Source organism: Meleagris gallopavo, chromosome 4 (genome assembly GCF_905368555.1).
Source record: "Meleagris gallopavo chromosome 4, MGAL_WU_HG_1.1, whole genome shotgun sequence".
Lineage (NCBI taxonomy): Eukaryota > Metazoa > Chordata > Aves > Galliformes > Phasianidae > Meleagris > Meleagris gallopavo.
Genome location: NC_139407.1, coordinates 35,674,611 through 35,696,236, shown reverse-complemented (window position 1 = coordinate 35,696,236; position 21,626 = coordinate 35,674,611). Strand labels below are relative to the sequence as shown.

Below are 21,626 nucleotides of genomic sequence, written 5' to 3'. Positions count from 1 at the left end.
ACTAGCATTATTATGAATGTCTGGAAGACTCAGCAGCCAAACAAATCAGTACAATCTTTAAAAAAACAAAAACAACAACAACAAAAAAAACACCAAACACAAAATCTGGTAGCTAGCATGGTAATTACGTTTAGATATTATCTAATGATCAAGAGTGATCTCCTGAGTTCCTAAATGAGAATGACAGATTAGCACTAATAAGATAAGCATGATAATGATGGAAAATGAATCAATGGGGGCAAATCTGTGACACACCAAAAGGATACCAGAAAGGGCTGATAATATCTGGTAATTCTTTTGTCTTTTCAATATGATGTTTAATCCTGTGCTTTCAGATTTCCTGCTGCTTTCAAAAGAGAACATTCCTGTGACCTGAGATTAAAAAAAAAAAAAAAAAAAGTTATAAAACTTTCTCAGCCTTTTTTTATCATCTATAACTTGCTGTCAAATACCTGACATATGCAGATAACTTGTATGCAGATTAGTCTGGTATTAATTTTTATATATATATATTTTTTGCTGCTACTGTGTTTATGCTGCGCATGACCAAAATTTTACTTTATTCACAGTAATCCTATTAATGGCCTCTATTTAGCAGAATATTGCACAGGAATAAAACCAAAACATTTCTAATTTCACTGAACTGTTACTTTACTTGAAGATAAGTACTATAATATAATCTTGCTGAGTTGGTGCCATTACAAAGATGCAACTGATTTATAAATTTACCAGAAATAAGCTGTTGCGAAGGTACTGGTCTAAAGTCTAGTCAAATTTTCTGCAGAAGCAACACAGTACGGTAATTTTTAAATTATTTTTCAGTTGTGTGTACAGAATCAATCCTTTAAGTTTGAAATGATTACTGATTTTCATTCATCACATTTTAATTCCCTAAGAAGGTCAATAACTTTATGTGTTCACTGTTTAAGTAATTCCTTAAATCCCAGATGCTTACATGAGCAACTTTGCTGGCTTATATTTACTTCCATTGAAATATATTACAGGAAATACCTGTAATAAAAGCCTACTTCATTAAATTTCACTGTAAAAAGCTGTATGATCCTGGACAAAAAATAAAATAAAAAGAATGCTAATCTCTAATACTGTTATTAAAAGGAAACCTTAATTCTTTACTTGAAAAACTGCAGTCATTATCTCTCAATTTCGTTAAAAACATGAATAGGTGCTCCTGTTCTACAGCTGCTGTTGAAGTCAATATAAAAGATTTCCTCAAGGATCAGTGTGATATTAGGATTAAAATAGAGTTAATTTAAAAAATATTGACTCATTGGTATTTCCACCTCATGTTGAGACAACGTAGAAGGTTGGGTGTTTGTTATGAAGTTTAGCATTAAAATATTTTCAAACCGCAGTGTCATCCAGGTCTACAGCTGTGTGAGAAGGTGCTCCATCAAATGGTTACTATTTTGAGGTGGTTCTTAGGACAGTCAAACACCTACAATGCCACTTACAGTCTGGATAAAACACAAATTCCTTGAACTTCTGAGAATTAGATTTTTGTAAATTATTATGATTACCAGTAGTAGTACTCAGAAGTGAAACTGCAAACTGCGTAAAGATAGAACTAAGATTCCTGTGTATGACTCCGTGGAGCTGTGGAAGTTGAGTGAAGCTCAGGAGATGCTATATCATTTAAAGTGGCCCTATGAGTAATAATGAGGATAACTATTCAGTGTTGGTGAATAGATACTTCTCATTAATTACCGTGGTAAAATTCTTCCACTGATGACACTGTGTGATCTCCCTCAGTAAAAATATGTTGATATTCTGAAAAGTTCTATGTAGGAGGTGTTCGTACACTTAGGTACAGCTCATTTCATTTATTTATTTACAGCTCATTCCACTGACATGCTTTAAAGAGACATAGAAAATCATGAAGTGGTTCAAAAGAGATTTTTCAGAGATCCCTGAGAAAACTGAAGCAAAGAAGGAATTAAAGTTTTCTAAAGCAACATTTTCCTTAGAATTTTAGCTTGTTGCCTACACATCATCAGTACTTCATCTAAACATCTGTTGACTTCTTATTTGAGGCATTGCTCCACTAAATTAATAAGCTCAGTAGGTCAAATGGTGTGTGTTCAGGAGACTTACAGTTATTTTTATAGCTATTAGAAAAAGAAAAAAAGCAAAAGCAGCTTTAGGCTTTTTTTTTTAACTGCTGAGCCTATGGAAGTTGCTAAGGCAGAAAAACACTGCTGTTTTCTTTACTTCAACTGCAAGTAAAGGAAATTTTTTCATTAGACAGACACAAAGCTAGCTTGTAACAGAGCTACTCCAAAACACTGAAATTATATAAAAAAAAACAAGCAGAGGGCAATCCAGCAAATGATATATGCACTGTATTCTGTTTAATATGCAACCCGTGAAGCTCTTGCTATTCTACAGAACCGAATAAACATGGGAGTTTCCAAAATGCAGACTGTGCCTGTTTAACAATGAGGAAATGAAAGAAGATTGAGTATTGAAGGTTTTCTCCCAACTTGATTGTTCTGTTTGTGCTATTTTCAGTTAAAAAGGAGTTGGAAATGTGAACATTTCTGCCTGCAGGTATTTGGTGAGAGTGATCAGAAAACTGCTAGAAATCATAAGAAGTTAAATGAGTGGAGATTTGAATGTTTCTATCCAAAAATTTGCCCAATTTAGCTATACTTCTACTCCTTATCACATCTGAAAAACTGACTTTTTGTTGTTTTTGGCAGAGAACTTCAGAAAACTCTCTTTTAAAAGGGAATGGAAGCATGAGCAGAAGCCCATGGCGTCCTGAGAAGGTTACCTGCTAAGGAGGAAAAAAAAAAAAAAAAAAAAAAAAAAGCGGTGGGAGACCTTGAAAGCAAAATCATGAAAGGAAATGTGCTTTGTCCCAGTGGCAGAAGTCACAGCCCAGGTAACTGCCTCAGAGAACTGTAGTCATAGTTTCTCGCTTCATCCACATTTCTGTCGAGCCTGAAGGCTTTTCAATTTCTAAAGTCCGCAATCTAGCAAGTGTATGGCATGCTGCATGCTTTCTCATGGAGGACAGAAAGAACAAGAGAGAAATTAAATAAATGTTTGGTTCCTGTTTTGTCAACTGAGATAATATAGAAAGGAAGGGACGAATTTAAAGTTTTTAGAGGAAGAACAGAGACATCTATTACTGCATCTCTCTGCTTTGTGAAAATAACAGTGTGTACTTAGAAGATAATCAGGCATATATAAAATACTTGCTGGGATTAGAGAGATAACACTTGTTAGGCAGATATCTTGCATAAACTTAACAAGGCTAGGTCAGCTTTATTAAAAGAAAGGAAACAGTCAGTAATATAGTTATATTTGTAAGAAAACTACTGGAAAGCTCTGACAAAGAGTGTGTGTGAGGGAGGAAAAATAATAGTGATTATACTGTAAAAGTAAATTTTACCAACTTATGCAGTAGGGTTTTGACCACATATTCTAGTGGCCTGTATCATCCTGATCCTGTAAGTGGCTATTCTTTATTAAATAACATAGGTGGCTCTGAAACTAATGCCTCCTATTTCTTTCCCTGGAAACTACAACGGATACAAAAAGCACAATAATACTATTTGATAGAGCAAATTCTTAGCTACAGAACACTATTTCTCAACTAATCACAACCATTACCTATGCATTTTCACCAGTGATGAACAAGAGCCTGCATGCTGCACTTCTCAAAAAAAAAAATCTGTTTATCTGCCCATTCCAGCTTCTCTGTCATATTGCATTACTGTCACCACTGCTGAAACACACCGCCCACTGACTCACTGTGCTCACATCCACTGTGTGGTCTCTATCAACATTCAGAAAGCACTGATGAATGTCAATGGTTGCCACTGTTTCCACTTGGAGGAATTTACTGACACACCTTTACTTCACTCTCACTTCTATGTCAGATACCATTTCATCAGATTGCCCATCTGCTGCCATCTGTCACACGGCAACAAAATGTAATGGATTATCATTTGGAAGGTTCAGCCTCTACTGCCATATCACCAATATCCACCTCTGATGTCATGGGCCAACATAATAAATTATGAGGGCATTACTTTTGGAGCAGCCTTTGCATTTTCTGGAGGTCTTGAAATATTTTTTCACAGTGCAGGTGCTTACAGTTCTGTGATATTTCTCCTTTCAATCTAGAAATGACACTGAAAATACTTGACTATTTGGCTAGTTAGGTCTAAATGAAAGGTTTTGGGTGCAATCTCTACTTTGCAGTCTCTGTTTCTAATGTTGCTCTCTTCCTAATGTTCTGCAATGTCTTATATCCCTTATCTCCTTGCTTCTAACCAATTTTTTCAGGGAAGCAACACACAGTCACAGCTCTGGAAAGCCATTTGAACAAACATGCTAACATTCTGGGGCAGATTCACATTGCCAAAATGTTAGTTTAAGTCCACTGAAATGCAGTTTGTATTTTCCTCTGTAATACTTTTTGCTTATATTAACTTCAGACTTCTTCAGGAGTGTTTTTATTTAAGTGAAAGAACAAATAGAAAAAAGAAAGGAACATTTTATGCTTAGTCTTTATTTCCTCAATTTTTTATTTTTTTGGTTAGCCAAGGTTATTTATTTACAAAAGCCAACTTACTGCATCAGTAGCCCTCAGAACAGAGGGTCTCCTCATGCTAGCATGGCCAAGGCCTGCAGTTCCCCACAAGATGGCAGAGCCCAGTGCCTCGACCCTCTTGACGAGCAAAGGCCCAACTGTTTTCTTTCAGACAAATGGAGGAGTTTCAGATAGCTTTACTCCCCATCTCGAATGAAAATAAGTGGTGGAATATTGAATTTTCCATGTCATAAAAGTTATTTTTTTGTGTTTTGTTCTCAGTCTCTTCTGTTACTGAATCTGTTGGAGGCGATGCAGATGCCACATATCCAGATGATTTGGTGAGTCATAATTCATATTTTTGGTTGTCTATTAATAATGGTTATAGATGAGATTGTTGGGTAGCTATATAAATGTGCCATATTCCTGCAGCTTCATTTTCTCCTATATTAAATATTGTATTCAGTCAAAGGCGTGAAGGAGCTGTTTTTCCCATTGTGTTTAATTGCCAGTACTATTGACAGAGAATATCAGTAAAACTTCTGGTGACATTTTCAAGTTTCTTCTGAAAGCAGTTATTTTAAGAACTGTTCGGTTCAACAGTATTTCCACTTGTTTATTTTATTGCAACATTTCGAGCATGTATGCTTTTGGTTACACAAATACTTATGGAGGGTTTTTATTTGCATAAATACGCAGAGGCAGTAAGAAATATTCATCAGTTCTCCTTTGTTGGACATTTGCTGCTATTGCCACTTAAACTTTTTTTTTCTGAACTGGGGATTAGGAAGAATTGTGTCTGACAGAGTGGAAAAACCATTCACAAACTTTCAGCAGGGAAAAAAATAGTTTATATTTAATTTCAGGTATTAGTGTACAGCTCCTTATGTTTCTGTAGGATTCACTGGCTGTCTACCTTAAATCGCATCAGTTACTTTTCTGCATTTTATCTGTATTGTATAATACCACTTAAGAGTAATTCATCTCTCTGGAGATAAGGGGAAAACTTTGGAAACAGAAGAAATAATAGAAGGATGTTAGAAGAAACACTTTAGCAATCCTGTATTTGTAGCCCAGATTAATTTGTGACCATTTATGAAAAAGTACATCAGAATACTATCAATTGTTTATGAACAGAAAAGAAAACCTATTGCCAGCAAACAGATTTCTTAAAATAAATCGTCTTATAAGCCATAGAAAAAGTGTGCATGTACAGACATATTGCTGGGGCACATCAGGAAGAACTCTGAGATGCAAAGTTTTCAAATAAGAAGCTGTTGCTCAGTGACAATATGAAGGTACAAGTGTACTTTTTTCCTGATTTGATGTTATGTTACTTGCTTCTATCTTGGACCAAAACCAAATGCATTACATTGTCCTCTTATAGCCATTAACATATAATGGACTGTGTTTTCTCCTTGACATTCTTCCACTGTTCCCTCCACACATGCTTTGCTTTGTTATGATGCAGTGATCCAGATTGCTGCCGGATCTGTGAAAATAATGACTTGTATTTCCGACTGATTTTGTTCATGGATGTGTAGTTCAGGTGAATGGGAGTTCCTTATGTTTCATTAAATGATATTTCCTGGTGCTCCAAGAGAAAAGCAGACCTTCGGGAATAGGTCTGTAATGATTGTACTGGCTGGATTTCCAACTGCTGGCTGCATTGGCAGTGTGAAAGCAGATGCTGAATTGTCATGGCTGTGCTTGTCTGATGTGTTTTTGTGTAAAATTTCTTGAAATGAAGTTGCTGATCGTTCATTAAGACCCCATGGTATGACCACTCAGCTAATACGGCGATTCACCATCCAAAGAACCATTTCTATGAAATTTAGCACAGAAGAAATTCTCCAGCTCTCATTTTGGGTTTACCCTGTATGTGACACTTCGCCAGACTGTCTTCTTTCACAGGTTTTCCTTCTGCATCTATCTTAGATCCTCTTTGCTTCTAGTACATCACTTGTATTCTGAATTTGTTGCTATAGATGAGAAAAAGAAACATAATTTTTCCCATTAATGTAAAGCATTGTATTTTGCTAGCTATCAGTTTGTAGTGTATGTGGAATGGTTAGTTCAGGAGCAGGAATTACATCACAAATCATAAATAATTAGTCTTTATTCAGCAATTCACTACAAATAATAAAATACATTTTAAATATAAATCAACAGTTGAATTCATGAAATTCATGTGCTTCTCAGCAATTACTTTTTAAAACGAAATGACTTTTAGTGTTTATTAAAAAGTGTTATATACTTTCGTAAATTGCAGTAAGCAACGACAGCAGACGTCACCAAACCACAAACAAAAAGCTGTGCAATAAAACTCAGGCAGATTGTTTCACCTCTACAGCTGTAGGAGACTCAGTTGGGTTGCTTCTATGTGAGCATCACTCTCACATGGGAAACATCCTCTGTAAAGAAATTTGTGTAATAACTATATTCACTCAGATAGGAGAAAATGTGAAGTAACAAGAAATGCTGTCTCCTATTTTCCTGTACTGATGTTACTCCATAATATTTTTTTTTTTTTTAGTTACAAAAGAAAATTACTGATTTTACACTTTGGATGCCCGAAGATAATGTATTCTTTGATTTTTTTCTTTTTAATTTTAGCATCAGAATGCTTTCCCTCTCACTTTGCCTCCCCACTTCATCAATATACTCCAGTATTATACAGTATAGCTAATGGTTACAGACTTCCTTCTGAAAGTACTGAACTTGTGAGTTTTTATGGAATTTATTTTTTGTTGTTTTTTTTATTATGATAGGTTTTTTTTATTTTTTTGTTTTTTTCAAAACATCAGAAAAAAACTTCAAAGCATGTCTTCCTAAGGTGCTTCCTAAGGAAGCTTCTACTCTTGCATCTGTAGATGCAAGCACTGGGTGTCTATGCTCCACCAAACCTGTCAGCAACTGCGTGCTTTTTAATCAATAAAAAGGCTGCAGAGAGCTCTCTATAATATGATGATATATGATCATGAAATTCTTTTTCTTCGGAAAGGAAGGCAGTGGGTGGCAGGGCTGATACTTGTCTATGGTATTTCCATAAGCAAACATCCGCTTAGTTGCCAAACATTATTATTGATGTTTTTGAAATTGCTGCATTTACTTTATTTGCTTGGTAAGTGTTTTGCTGGGTGGGAGTGCCTGCTTATACTTTTTAAAGATTCACAACCGTTTTTGCACTGTATTATTATTTGGTTTGTTTGTATAAGCAATTCCTGTACACATGCTTTTGAAAATGCAAGCTCCTAAATTTTCACATCAGTGAATCCTGATTTATGGTTACTTGAGTATAGGATTGGTTCCCTGTCTGCAGTTGGTAGCATTAGACTGCAAGGGAGGACCTAGTCACAAGATCTCATCAGCCTGGCAGGGAGCGAGCAGCTCAGCGTACAAGGGAGAAGCCAGCAAGAGGCTTCCTTCAATAACTAATTAAAAAGAGGGAAAAAAGGGATTTTTGTTGTATCACAGGCAATACCATGGGCTTGGTGAGCACCTGGGGCTACTATATGTTGCTCACTTTAGGCACCAGTTGAATGGCTTCAGTGCAGCTGCTAGAAAATTTGTAGGTTGCCTGCAAGGGAGGAGGTTGAAGAAAGCAGTTTTATTCCTAATAGAGTTTAGTAAGTGATTTGAGTGATTCTGTACGCAGGAAACCTGAAGAGTTTGATAAGTCCTCCTGGGCTGCTTGCTTAGCTTATGTTATGTTTTTCCTTTGAATGCAATGGACACTGTGCAAAACGAATAATATTATGTCACTGAATACTCTCTACGCAGAGATGATGACAAAGAATAGCAATAGTGGTTAGTTTATGAAAGGTGATTAAATCAATGAGTAGTGCATTCTGTGCTTAATGAATATCTTAATATAAATATCTTTCACCAGTTCTCTCAAACAGTTGCAATCAGAAGTTCTCTGAAATCATATAATATGCACCGTTGAGTATTTTTTTCTTTTCTTAATTTTAGTTCCATGGCATTATTTCACTTTTGAAATTACAATTTCATTTTTACTTCTTTAAAATAATAACGGAGAAAAAAAAAAAGTGTAATAAGAAGCCAGGAATTAATGGCAGTGGCTACTTCTGTTGAAGAAAGGGCTATTGAAACTGGGTTGTAGAGTCACAGAATCATAGAACGGCCTGGGTTGAAAAGGACCACAATGATCATCTAGTTTCAACAACCCCTGGTATGTACAGGGTCACCAACCACTAGACCAGGCTGCACAGAGCCACATCCAGCCTGGCCTTGAATGCTTCAGGGCATCCTCAACCTAGTAGGCAACCATTATCAATAAAAGCAGGTAGATCAGTTTTTAAAGGCTGCTGATGAACACTCCATGTCTTTAAATCTTGGAAGCTGGGTCTGGATACTTAGCTGAATATGTATTCTACTTTAGCTCTGAAGTTTTGAGATTTGATGTAGGATTTACTGCATGACATTTTCTGGCCTCTGTTATAAGGAAGGTCAAATCTGTCGATCATGCTAATCCCTTTGGGTTTTAAAATCTTTTAAACCATTGTGAAGAAGCTAGCTGCCAATTAACTTCTGTGTCTGGAGTACAGATCTTCATCTGAGAACTTCACATGCCTATTCTGATTTACCTTCAGTTCCTGGCAGAAGTTAAGGACATCTGGTTGCTTCCTAACCTCACAGGAGAGATTTTCATTTAACTTGTATTTCTTTCATTACAACTTTTGTTTCTGTAGTTTTTATCTTATTTTACTGGAAGACTTTATTTTAGTTTATTTTACTAGGTAATGAATAAAGCACGCAGACATTCATGCTGAATTTGTCCTTAAGTATTAGATTTAAAAAGATAGAAATGAATTTTATTTGCATTTTTTTTAATCTGAGCAGTACTGAATACTGCTATCACTACTAGATTTTTGTGTTTTCTTCTATATGTTTGTTCTACATTGTTGACTCTCGTCTATATCCTTTAGCGGTAGTGCAGCTTTCCAATGAATTGAGATGAGCTTGCTGATTCAGTGGCAGAATTAAGAAAGAGGATTTGTATTTGGTGACAGCGTGGAGTTATGCTGGTTTAAGATGAGTCTAACCTAACAGTTGTCATCTGTTGTTTATTCTCTTGTCCTCTGCTGAAAGAGGAGATCTCTTGTGGTAGGTTAGCTCAATTTGAGTTTTTAATGTGTGTCACTGTGTATTTATGGGGCTATTTTGCACTGGTAGGGAAGATAGGAAGGTTTATGTGATGATCCTTGGAGATGTCCTATCTCCTGCAAGGACAGCCTTTTCACAGGAGAGCCAAGAGTTGAGGGTGTTTAGTGCTGGCTTCACCCTAGAGTGCTCTGTATGAACTGTGGCCTCAAGCTGTGGAGCAATTGCCAGGCAAGGAACAAGAGCAATAAACATCTCTGAAACTACATGGGAAGTCACTATGTGAAGAGGAGAAAATATCCCAAGTGGCCAAAAATAGCTTGGCAAAGGAGAAAGACTATTACGCATATAGTATATATAAATGTTAAGGTAATATTCATTTTCTGGAACAACAAGGTTACGTTCATGGTTGTAAGACCAAATTCATGTCTTACTGCCTATGTTGCTGTGCTGTTTTGCTGCTTATATGTAGTAATGTATACCAAATCATTACAGCTCATCAATTACTTATGCAAACGTCCTTGCAATGCCCAAGTGTTATGATTAAGGATGAAGCCCTTTTTTGGCATAGGTATTTTGTGGGAAACAGGACAGTCTGCAATACCAAACTGCCAAAGAATTACTTCAGACCAGGGATGAAACCTCCTGGAGATGCAGTAGGAATCTTTTTGGCTGAAAGAACAAAACAAAATAAAAGCTACATTGCCTTTTTGGGTCAACTGCCTGTGTACGCTTCTGTCACTACTGTTTCTAACATTTATGCGTACGGCACATTTTAGGATCATGCAGTTTTTTTATATGTTTTTTTAACCTTGCTGTTCAAAATAAATTGTAGCAAAATGGGATAGGATTTTGATTGCTGTAATCATACCTACCACACTTAAACATTCTGAAGTGTTCTTCATCACCTAATTTTCGGCTATCAGTAGCGTTTATGAGCCACTTTTCTCACTCTTGAAATCACAGCTCCTGCAGCAGAGCATCATAAGAGGTTGTCAGGCCTTTTAAACTGTGAACTCATGTTTTCAAGCTTTTCAACAATTTTTTGCCTCTTGTTTTGGGGAGAGAGAGGAGAACAGAAATAGCCATATTGTCTCATGACTTCTTTTTCTTCTTTGAGTATTATTTTTATAAGATGCCAAAATTTTAAGGACAACATTAAAAAAAATCATGGTGGAATCATAGGATGGCTTAGGTTGTAAAGAAAACCACACTAGAAAATGATTCAGCTGATTTCTTCCATAGTTTATTGGACACTAATTATTAATTGGCACTGACAAGCCCAACCTAAAGTATTAAACTATTAAGACTTTTTTTTTTCTTTCATTCTTTATTCGTGAATCATCATATCAACAAATTTAATTAAACTGACCACAAAAGAACCTAGAAATAGGAATTCAAAAGACATTGGATTTTTTCACAAAAGCTAATTAGACTTCAAATTGGGAAGTCTTTAAAAACATCTCTATTGCTTTTTGTTAGAAGTAAAGAATGAGAAAAACACCAAAGAATAGATAATAAGGCTTGTAGTATATTCAATCAATATTGGCAAATCTAACTGGTATGTCTCTGATAAAGGAAAAAGAACAAAAAAGAAAGCAGAGAAATATAATGCAGAAATGGCAAGTATAATGAGACTCTTCATTGTTGATTCTCCCTCTAGTCTTATCAATTTATAATTTTCTAGAGATGTTTAATTTGTTTCTTTTATTTCCTGTGATTTGTGCTAGTCGGTCTTTATTTCAAGTTCTGTTTTTTTCTGAGTCTGGTTCTGCCTTGTTTCTTATTTGAGAGCTGAGGATCATCTGAGTGAAAGCCATTAACTTTCACATGGTTTTCAATCAAGACCTTTGTAAAATGGCCAATTTCACATTGGCTTTAATGGAAAATATAGATTGCTTCGTATTTGATTTAGACCTCAACCTAAGCTTGTTTTCTTTTTCTCCCCTCAGGTTATACAGCTTCACATGATTTTTCTAAGTATTTTCTTAGTATAAGCATAACACTTGGACAATTGGCCTGCCTCTAATTAGTTTTAAAATGCACTGAAAATGAGTAATGTAGTTTCTAGTCATTTGTCTGCAGTTGATATCGTAAAAAGTAAAGCATTCAGTGGGAAATTTTGCTTCCACTGAAGCTGGTGAAAAATTTCCATCGAGTTAGCATTTTTTCTTATTTATAGAGGCACGCATATGTAAATATAATTAAATTTTAGATCTTGATCTGCTTTCAGCTCATCCTTGATAGAAATATTGATAATCTTTTATAGAAATATTTACTGCAGCTGTTACAACCAATATTTTGCGAACTGTAGGTTGACTTTTCCAAACAGATTCTTCTATATGGGATTTTCAACTGAGTCAGTCCAAGTGAAGTGAAAGTGACAGTCCTGTTTAGATACCTTATTTAAAAAATTGAAATGCCGAGTCTTCTTTCACTGATGTCAGTGCCAATTTCTGCTAAGGCAGTAATAACACCTGAAGCTGGGAGAGTTTTATAGGGAATGGATGCCCTTAAAAGCATTTCTCAGTGTTATTTATATGTTTTATTATTTTTAAATATACTTTTCTGTGGTATCCAAGCACTTTCAAATTTCAATATTTGCCTATTAAACAAACAGTATATGGTATGTGAACAAGTGAAAATATGGCTTTGATCAATGAGGCAGGTTTTCTTTGCAGAAGAGATAATTTCTGCTTGCTTCACGTATTCAGGTATTGTCAGTGCCTAAAAGGAAGTATGCACAAAATAAAAAAGCTGTGAAGAGGCTATATAGATATTATTTTTCTTCAGAAATTATTTTCTTGTTCCTTATGGCTGCAGCTGGAAGATTATGTGTTTCAAAACACATAATCTGAAGGCTCAAGGAGGAGGATTTTTTTCTCAAACACTAATACTGAATATGACATATTTCTGATTGAGACTTTATGTAAAATGGACTCCCTGTTTAATTTGTGCCATAGCTTTGCTCTCAGAGCACTATTAGCAAGGAATCCTAACACATTAGTGAGCTGTGCTGCTGCTGAGAGGCGTGTTAGAAGTTTTATGTTTTTATTTGGATGTGGTATTTGTGTCTAGCTTTCAAAAATTGTTGTGCCACACTACATATGTGCCTCCCTGCTTACACTTCTCAGCCTACTTGCACTTGAACACAGAGTTTGCCTCACTTCTCCTCTCTTCTACTCTTTTCCAAAAAAAAAAAAAAAAAAAAAAAAGCAGTTTTTTCAGGAATATAGATTGTTATTTTTTCACTCCTCCACTGAAAACCTGATGTCACAAATGCATTCAGAGTGTACGCAAATCTTTAGAGAAGTGAGCAGATTTATATTTACTGAAAATCATCACCATGTTACCTTTAGAAGCACGAAAAATGTAATGGCAGAAAATTATTCAAACTCATGTGTCCTGACTGCAAAATGAATTTGTAGAAATACAGAGCATAATAAGTAAATAGACTCACTAGGCAGCATTTTCAGTCTTATGCTGTTTTATTCAATTATTTTCATTTAATCCTGTTTCATAGAAAACATTCGCTTCTGCTTCTCTACATGAGCATATGGTCAATATATGGATATCACAACTACATCTTAATAACCAGCTGCTATTCATGTGTAAATCAGGATGGCTGGATAGCTGGCTAGCTGGAATAATAGGCAGAGTGTAATCAGTGCTTACATAAAAATGTTTCTGAATACTTTTAGTCAATTGCCATTTAATTTGGGTAACTGCAGATCCTTACCATAGATCACTGATAAGTCAGAGTAGCAGATAGAAAGGAGTTTAATGGAAGTATGAAAACTCTTGGGAGGACAGGGATGCAGGAAGTTCACTCTTCCTTCTCTGCCATTGTAGATCAAGGATTGGTTGGATGGGACAATAAAAAGTTTGGATCGGTTTAGCACAGTTAAAAATGCTAGAAATTGAGTAATTGAATGACTAATACAGAGTACAGATGGGGATTTCTCATCACAAACGTCAGTAAGTTAAAGTCTTCTCTTTCTGCATTCAAATCTAATAAAGTCCTTTTGATTTCGCCATAAATGATTTCACTTCTGAGCTAAGAAGCAAACTGAGTGGTGAGGTATGTATAATTGACACAATTCATTCAAGTCCTGTTTAAAAGCAATGTATTATGCATACACAAATTTAAAAAAGGACAGTTATGAAGACATCTTTAAAAATGTGCTTTTGTAGTGAATAAAACAAAATGATTTCCTCAAACTCTTGTGCAAAGTGGGTGGCTGCAAAGCATGTGCATATATTCCTGGAGATACAATACAAAGGGGAGGATAATAATAATCTTTTTCTTTCACTAAAGAATCTGCACAAAAATTCCATCAGCATTTTGCATAGTATGATAAAAAAAATGCATTAAATACTCGGCATCAACAGAGGTTCAAAGTGAAACAGAATCAAGCTGAATGAGGTACCCATAAAGAAAAGAAATAGCTAAATGGATATTAAGGAAGTCAAGATAACTGCAAAATTAGCAACACAATAGCTTATAGAGTCTGCTTTTGCTAACAAAAGACAATCATTACCACCTAGCATCTCTGTACAGTCCTGGTAAGAAAAGGTAATTACATTCTGAAATGAACAAAATAGCATGGTTTCATGAAGATAACTTAAATTTTGAAGCTAAGGTACTTGAACTTGAACTTCTCAATAAAAGGCTTTCTGATGACACCGTGATGCCGAAAGTGGTCTCGAGTAGAGAATAGGTGCTGACTGCATTACTCAATTTCTTATCTTCACATCAGTGACTCCAGTGGTATTCTTAAGGGAGACATTTGTGGGCTGCTTTGATGCAGGAACCCTTTGGGGCACAATTGCTGGCAACACAGAGCTGGCCATTGGGACACTGATCCTCTACATCTCCTGAACAGCACCGCTGGTCAGAGAAGACATGGAAGAATTTCTTGGAAAGTGGAATCTTTCCTGAAATAAGTATTCTATCCTTCAATGAAAATACCATCAAATTTTAAAATAAATAGGGCATCAGTTGATATCTGCAATTTAAAGAGTTTTTGCAAATATTTGGGTACGGAAGCGGCCTCTCAGCCCCAGAGGTCATCAGAAAGCTTTCTGAAGCAAGATGATGTATTTGCAGTTAATGGAAATTTCTTCCAGGGAACAGAAGCAGTTAGAGCTGGTCTTGGATTCAGCATGAAATCTCAACACAACCAAATCTGCTCAGGTTGTGCTGTCAGCTCTTAAGTCATGAAAAGAAGTCAGTCTCAGAGAGCAGACAGTGAAATGCAGAAAACACAATTCTTTTTGACAGGGTGCTCCATTAGCTTGCCCTGAGGTCCCTGACGGGGAGAAATAGGAACCCTCCAGCTGGCAGCTCTGGAGTTAGGAAACATAAGAGGTGGCAGGAAAAAAATCTGCATTAACAATGGATGGTATGATAGCCCCAGAAAGTCTTCCTGATGACCAAAACCTGATGTACCCAACTCATATCTATTCTAAGCAAATCTGTCTAATGAATAGGAGCCTGTGAATGCACTTGACAAGTAGCTAGCTCTGGCTTTGTTATTTTCAATACCGTCATCAGTAGGAGACACAAATTGTAGAATCATAGAATGGCTTGGGTTGGAAGAGACCTTAAAGATCATCTAGTTCCTACCTCCTGCCACGGACAGCATTGCCAGCTGCTAGATCAGGCTGCCAAGTGCCCCATGCAACCTGAACGCTTCTAGGGATGGGACATCCACAGCTTCTCTGGAAAGCCTATGTCAGTCCTCTCAGTAAAGAATTTCTTCCTAATGCAATGTAAATCTCCTCTCTTTTAGTTTAAGATCATTTTCTTTTGTCCTTTCACTATCACATCATGTAAAAAGTCATACTCCATCTTGTTTATAATCTTCTTTAAGTACTGGACGGCCATAGCACGGTTTCCCTTGAGCCTTTTCTTCTCCAAGCTAAACAAACCTAACTTCCTCAACCTTTCTTCACAGGAGAAGTGCTCCAGCCCTCTGATCATTCTCATGGCCCTTTTCTGGACCTGATCCAACATCACCTCATCCTTCTCATGCTGGGGGCTCCAGGCCTGGATGAAGTACTCCAAACAGGGCTTCACAACAGCAGGATAAAGGGAAACAATCACCTCCCTCACCCTGCTGGCCAACCCTAATTGCAAATTTATAGCACTCAAGAGCAACATAGTACACAGACCAAAATGGAATAGTAGCAGAAGGCTCCATTCAGCTTAAAATTTTCATGAATCACTAAAACCAAAGGCTTTCTGCTCACCTGGTGGGAAGTCTTTTTCTCACTGAAGTCATCTAGAGGTAACTACTAATGCTTCTGGTTGAAGTAAACAGAAAGACATCTACAAGGTCAGCTCTGAAAGTAATGCCTTCTATTTTATGATGTAGGTCCCTGACATCGGAGGTGGATGTTGGTGGTACGACAGTATAGAGGCTGAACCTTCCATACAGTAGCCCGTTACTTTTTCTTGCTGTGTGATAGATGGCAGAAGAGAGACTGTCTGACAAAATGGTATCTGACATGGAAGTGTGTATGGAGCAAACGTGTGTCATTGAATTCCTTCATGTGAAAAAAAATGATTCCCACTGACTCACATTGACACTTGCTGAAAGTTTCTGGAGACCAACTAGTGGATGTGAACAAGGTGAGGTGGCGGGTAATGGTGTTTTAGCAGTGGTGACAGCAACTCTGGTTTCCTCCACTGAAGCAGACTTTTATGAACATGGCATGCACGCTCTTGTTCAATGTTCAGAAAAATGCATAGCTAATGGTAGTGAGGATATTGAAAAAATACTGTTTTGTATCTAAGAATCTGCTCTATCAAATAGTATTAACGAGCTTTTTCTAGCTGTTGTAGTTTCCGTGGAAATAAATAGAATGCATTATTTTTGGAGCAATTTACATATTTTGAGGTTTGCTTTTTGTAGTTTTGCATTTAAAGCTCCTTATCAGTCTCCAAAAATCAGAAGCTTCTACTCATTAGAAGTACTTCAAAATCATATTTCAGATCTGTTCAAAATGCAGAATGTTAAAGAATAGGTAAAAAACACTGCAAAAATGAGAGGTTAAGGAAGATGTGAACTATTTTATTTAGACTTGATTGCATTTTCTTAAACATAAAGAGAAGATTAAAATCAAGTAACTCAAACCTTCATGCAGTTCATCTTTGGGTACAGGTAGAAGAAGTACCTGAGATCACTACGTCTCTCAAGCAGCCTGGAGAGAGCCAGTATCATTTTGTTTAAATTCAAAACATGTTCTGGCAGCACATGTCCATCTGCTAACCCTCTGGCTAAGAATCAGGTCTGCAAAAGTAAGAAAAAGATGCATCTCCTGTTTTTTAGTACGATTTTTGCCCCTTCAGATACCTCAAAGAGCTTTTTGGCTGCCTGAAGAATCTAAGAACACAAGAAATAGCTAATGAAGGCAAGGAGAGAGAGAAAGAAAAACCACAGTCAAAGGGAGAAGGAGGACAGGAACAAGAAAAAGCCAGCATGTTCTTACAGGACTTTGGGTGGAAGGTGTTGCTGTTCATTTTGTTTTTGGAATTTTTATGGAGGGAGACTCTTGTGGAAAGATCTCAAGGGAAGATCAGATGTTATTGAGGAGCTGAGAAATAGCAATGCTGATTATTTTACCAGTGAGTAATTAGAAACATATTTTAAATATTCTGATATGTTTTTGGTAGTTTTATGATTTTTAATGTTTTATTTTTGTTGCCATGTGGAAGATGGCAGCCAGGGGGGCAGTCTGACAAGGAAGCGCGTATGAAGCAAAGATGTGTCACTGAATTCCTCCGTGTGGAAAAAAGGTCACCTATTGACATTCATCAGTACTTGCTGAACATTGATGAAGACCAGCCTGTGGATGGTGCATTTCAGCAGTGGTGACAACAACAGTGGGTCACCTCATCTGGTGCAGATTTCTATGAGCATGGCATGCAGCCTCTTGTTCATCACTGGTAAAAATACACAGCACATGGTGATGACCTATGTTATGTGTATACATGATCATAAGAAGAAAAACTTACATGCAAAGCAGAATAGTCATTCTTATTGATAACAAGCAGAATAAAAACAGGAAAAAAATTTGGGCTATTGAAGTTACAAGGATTTTGTCTTGAAACTCTGAAGATGTCTTTTGTCATCCCACTAAGGACCAATAAGAAACTCAGAGATAACTTCAAAGAAATAATAGAAGGAATCTATGGGAACATGGAGAATGGCATGATTTTAACTGTGAGCTTCATTATTTTAAAAATAAGATACAAAATGTGAAATTGCAGAGATGATAGATGTTCTTTTTAGTTTTTCGTTTGTTTCAGAAAGACTTTTTCACCAGTTTGAACTACAGATGGGTCTCATGGGATTTGCTTTCAAACATAAGGGAGATATTCAGGCTTTCAGATTTCATTACCACTTTCCTCATTATTGTGTGCCTTGAGGAGCTATAAATAACACATGGCTAATTTGTGAATATGACACGTTCCAGGGGATATGTGTATTTTAATCAGGGCACCTTCTGACATTTGGTAATTGGTTCACAGATTTGTTATATAATTTCATGATTATTAAGTTGCTAGGAGGAAAAAAAAAACTAAATTTGTTATCCAAAAAATCTACCCTCATTGGATCCTTGTAGTATCTGTGTTTCTTACAGGTCTAACTACAGATTTTGAGTCAGTGAAAATATAAAGTATTGTTTCAGTTTGTTTTCTATTTCTTATAGTTCTAGTCATATAATTAGTAGCTGTGTTCTTTACGACATATTTCTTCTAGTCAAAACTTCCTATTTGTATGTGTACAATCAATGAATACACAGATGCTATAGCATACCAAAGAGCTTAGCTAGGTAGTTGTTATACCAAAGGAGAAAAGATAGGACACTTACCCATATCCTCGACCCACTTATGAAACTCCAGTGGAGTAGATCTGCAGAAGGGATCCTTCCCCACCGGTAGTCAGCTCTTAAATGGGTCTAGGAGAGGTGGAGCCAAGCTCCACCCCTTCCAGCAGCACAGATGAATTGTCTTCACCTGTCTCCTGTGCTGACTCATTGCTCGCCTCAGGTGATCAATCAGAGGTTCAGGCCGTGATTCAGCAGTTCCCATCCAGTACGTCTATCACTAAAACGCTTGCTTTTTATATATTTATATTTGGTCTGGTGAAAAAAAAAAATAATAGTTTTTATGTTGAAAGTAGGTGTTTGATTATTGTTTTTAAGAACAAGTTTTGCTGGTATTCAAATTATGATCAGTTGCCTTTGAACACCTGTACTAAGTGACTGTCCCCTAAAACCATTCTATTTCACAGAATCACAAAATGGCCCAATTTGGAAGGGACCTCAAGGATCTTGAATCTCCAACCCCCCTGCCACAGGCAGGGCCACCAACTTCCCATTTAATACTACACCAGGTTCCCCAGAACCCCATCCCCCTATCCTTGAACACCTCCAGGGACGGGGCATCCACACGGTTTCAAGGTGATGTAAGTTATTTAATCATTATGTTCATATTGAATTTCTTTTTATGGTTTGATCTTTTTAATGGAGATGTTGTAGTGCTGAAAGGTGCACTTCTCAAGTCCTGGCCAGGAAGCATCAATACAACCAGGTTGTTTGTGTTATGGATTTCGATTGATTTTGGTAGAATTATTCAAACTCAGAGTCTGCAATTTGTTATTGTTAAAGCTTTTATCAATTTTGAAAGTCTTGTCTCTGATGAGGCTGTTATGACAGTTGCCTCCTCCAATGGCTAAAGGGCAGATGGTGCGTGAGGCTGTATGCTCCCTGGCCCTGGCACACGAGTCCTTGCTCCAAGGGGTGTGTTTCTCTTGTGCCGGACGGCACGTTTATTTATGCAGGCTCCACAGGATATAGTCCTCACCTTAGGAGTGAATTTACATTATTTGCAGCACAGATACACTTTTAGGTCCTTTTGCAACATAGACACTCTGTTTCTATCCACAAACAAGTCCAAAGAAATTTCATTAATGTATCAGTCTAACTTTAGTTAGATAAGAAGGCAACATTTACTTATTCAAGCAAATATTGATACAATGACTTTTATTTATTTATGGAATCTTTGAGGCTGTCCAGGCAATGACTAATGCAGTGATATTATGCTGACTTTAGCTATGCAATGCTTTAACAAAGAGCATTTTTTCAGTGACGTGCAGTATTGCAATTTCTCTACGTACTTGGTGTTGGCCATAAAATAGAGACTTTTCCATGAGGTAGATTAAGAAACATCTTTGATGTTTCCATTCAAAGAATATTGCTTTCATAAGGTGAGCATTAACAAGACAGTAGTGACACATTTTCATGACAAGGTTGCTGACTGAACAGATCATTAGAGAGAAAAGGATCAAAGCTACTTCCACATGTTATGTTTCAGTGAGATGTAAGTACGTCACTGACAAAAAAGCGAAAGTAGCAAACATCACGTCAGGCAAAGCCCACTCCTCGTCTTCCTCTCCTCCTCATTTGCCTGTAGCAAATCACAACCTATTTGCATTTTGAAAGAGGCATGTTGGAATCTGCCTGTGAGGGTTATATAACTCTGATAAGAGATTTATGAATACAGGCTATTCTTTGTTACTAGTGGTCATGACAAATTACAGAATCACAAAACTAAGTGTTTAGTTCTTAATGGTTTTGTCTGGAATTTCTTTTTATTTTTTTTTCTTTCCTGTAAAGACAAGGCACACATTTAAGATCAAATATATTTACGAAGCACAGAAAAAATACAGGTGGTTCAGCAAAACAGACAGCTTCTAGGGTTATTTTGCAAAACATTCCTAATGACGCCATAGTCCCAAGCACAAAATTCCCTTCAATTTAATTAGCATGTAAACCTATGGTTCTCCTTTTCCTCCTGTATCTACTGATAGGAAATCCAATGATTTCTTCTAGGGATATGCAGTATAAAACCTAGAGCCCGAGGGCATGGGAAGCTAAGTTAGGTCCTAATAGCAAAATATTCTGCAGGCAAGAGAGGTGCTTATGTTCCGATATAATGTCTTTTGAATATGTTGGATTGTCATTACTCACATTCATCTTTAGGTGCTGATCAGATTCTTGTATATCTGAAAGAAAGTGAGGAAGAGCTGCCCTAAGTTAAATGTTATGCAGTAGGGTTGTAAGACATGTAGCCAAAGTGTTTCTCAAACTTTGTGCAGATACTCCAACATATTTGAAGCTTTTGACAGAAAAGAATAGGCAAGGGCAACAATGATTGATCCATGTTTTTAAGAAAAAAATTGAAGCCATATTTCCACCAGAGGCTTTAGACGGACACTGATATATTTATCAAGAAAAAAAACTCAAACACAAGCACAGCCTTTGCATCACTAACGTTGTAGCCTGGTGCCAGAATTTACAGCTGTAATGTAAGATTCATTGCCACTCTCTTTATTTATTGGAAAAATCTCTTGCAGCTGAGCAAAAGCATAAATATAAAATTAAATCACAAAAGCTACTTCGAACTAATGCTAAAGATGCTCCTTAAACTCATGGGGCCAGGACATCATCAAACTAATGCTGAAACACAATTGAGACAAACAGTTTTTATTTAGCCATCCATTATGCCAAACATCACTTTACAGTCAATATGTAGAACCACAGATTATTTGAGAGTATTTGTTATATAAGCATAACTAGGGGATTCAAAGACAGCATGTTCGATGAAGATACATCCATGAATTTCTGTCCTTATGATGTCTCATTTTCACGTCATTGCAAAATTACTTTTATAGTGTGTTTTACTAGTGTATAATGCAAGAAAATTTTATATGCTCATGAAAAATGGCTTTATAAACTACTCTAGTCTGCCAGATGATTCTTAGAGTGCATAGATATGAGTATTAATGCCTGCATTATGTTAATAATATTTGTCCTTTTAGGTCAGTACAGACTTCTGAAGTATTTACAGTCTGCAAAAATA

At 36.6% G+C, this 21,626-nt stretch overlaps 1 long non-coding RNA gene across 17 annotated transcripts in view; it reads left to right on the top strand.

Annotated features, from left to right (window-relative positions):
• The window catches only part of LOC116216567 (uncharacterized), a 488,234-nt gene that overhangs the window by 403,155 nt on the left and 63,453 nt on the right, over positions 1–21,626 (top strand). For 15 of the 17 annotated variants that reach the window (XR_014883027.1, XR_014883040.1, XR_014883033.1 and 12 more), the window contains 6 exons: positions 2,721–2,905; positions 4,847–4,905; positions 15,652–15,984; positions 16,072–16,328; positions 17,415–17,922; positions 18,997–19,165. This is a non-coding gene — a long non-coding RNA (uncharacterized LOC116216567). Of the gene's footprint in view, positions 1–2,720; positions 2,906–4,846; positions 4,906–15,651; positions 15,985–16,071; positions 16,329–17,414; positions 17,923–18,996; positions 19,171–21,626 lie in introns of all 17 variants that reach the window. The other 2 variants (XR_014883035.1, XR_014883029.1) reach the window with 2 other exon arrangements.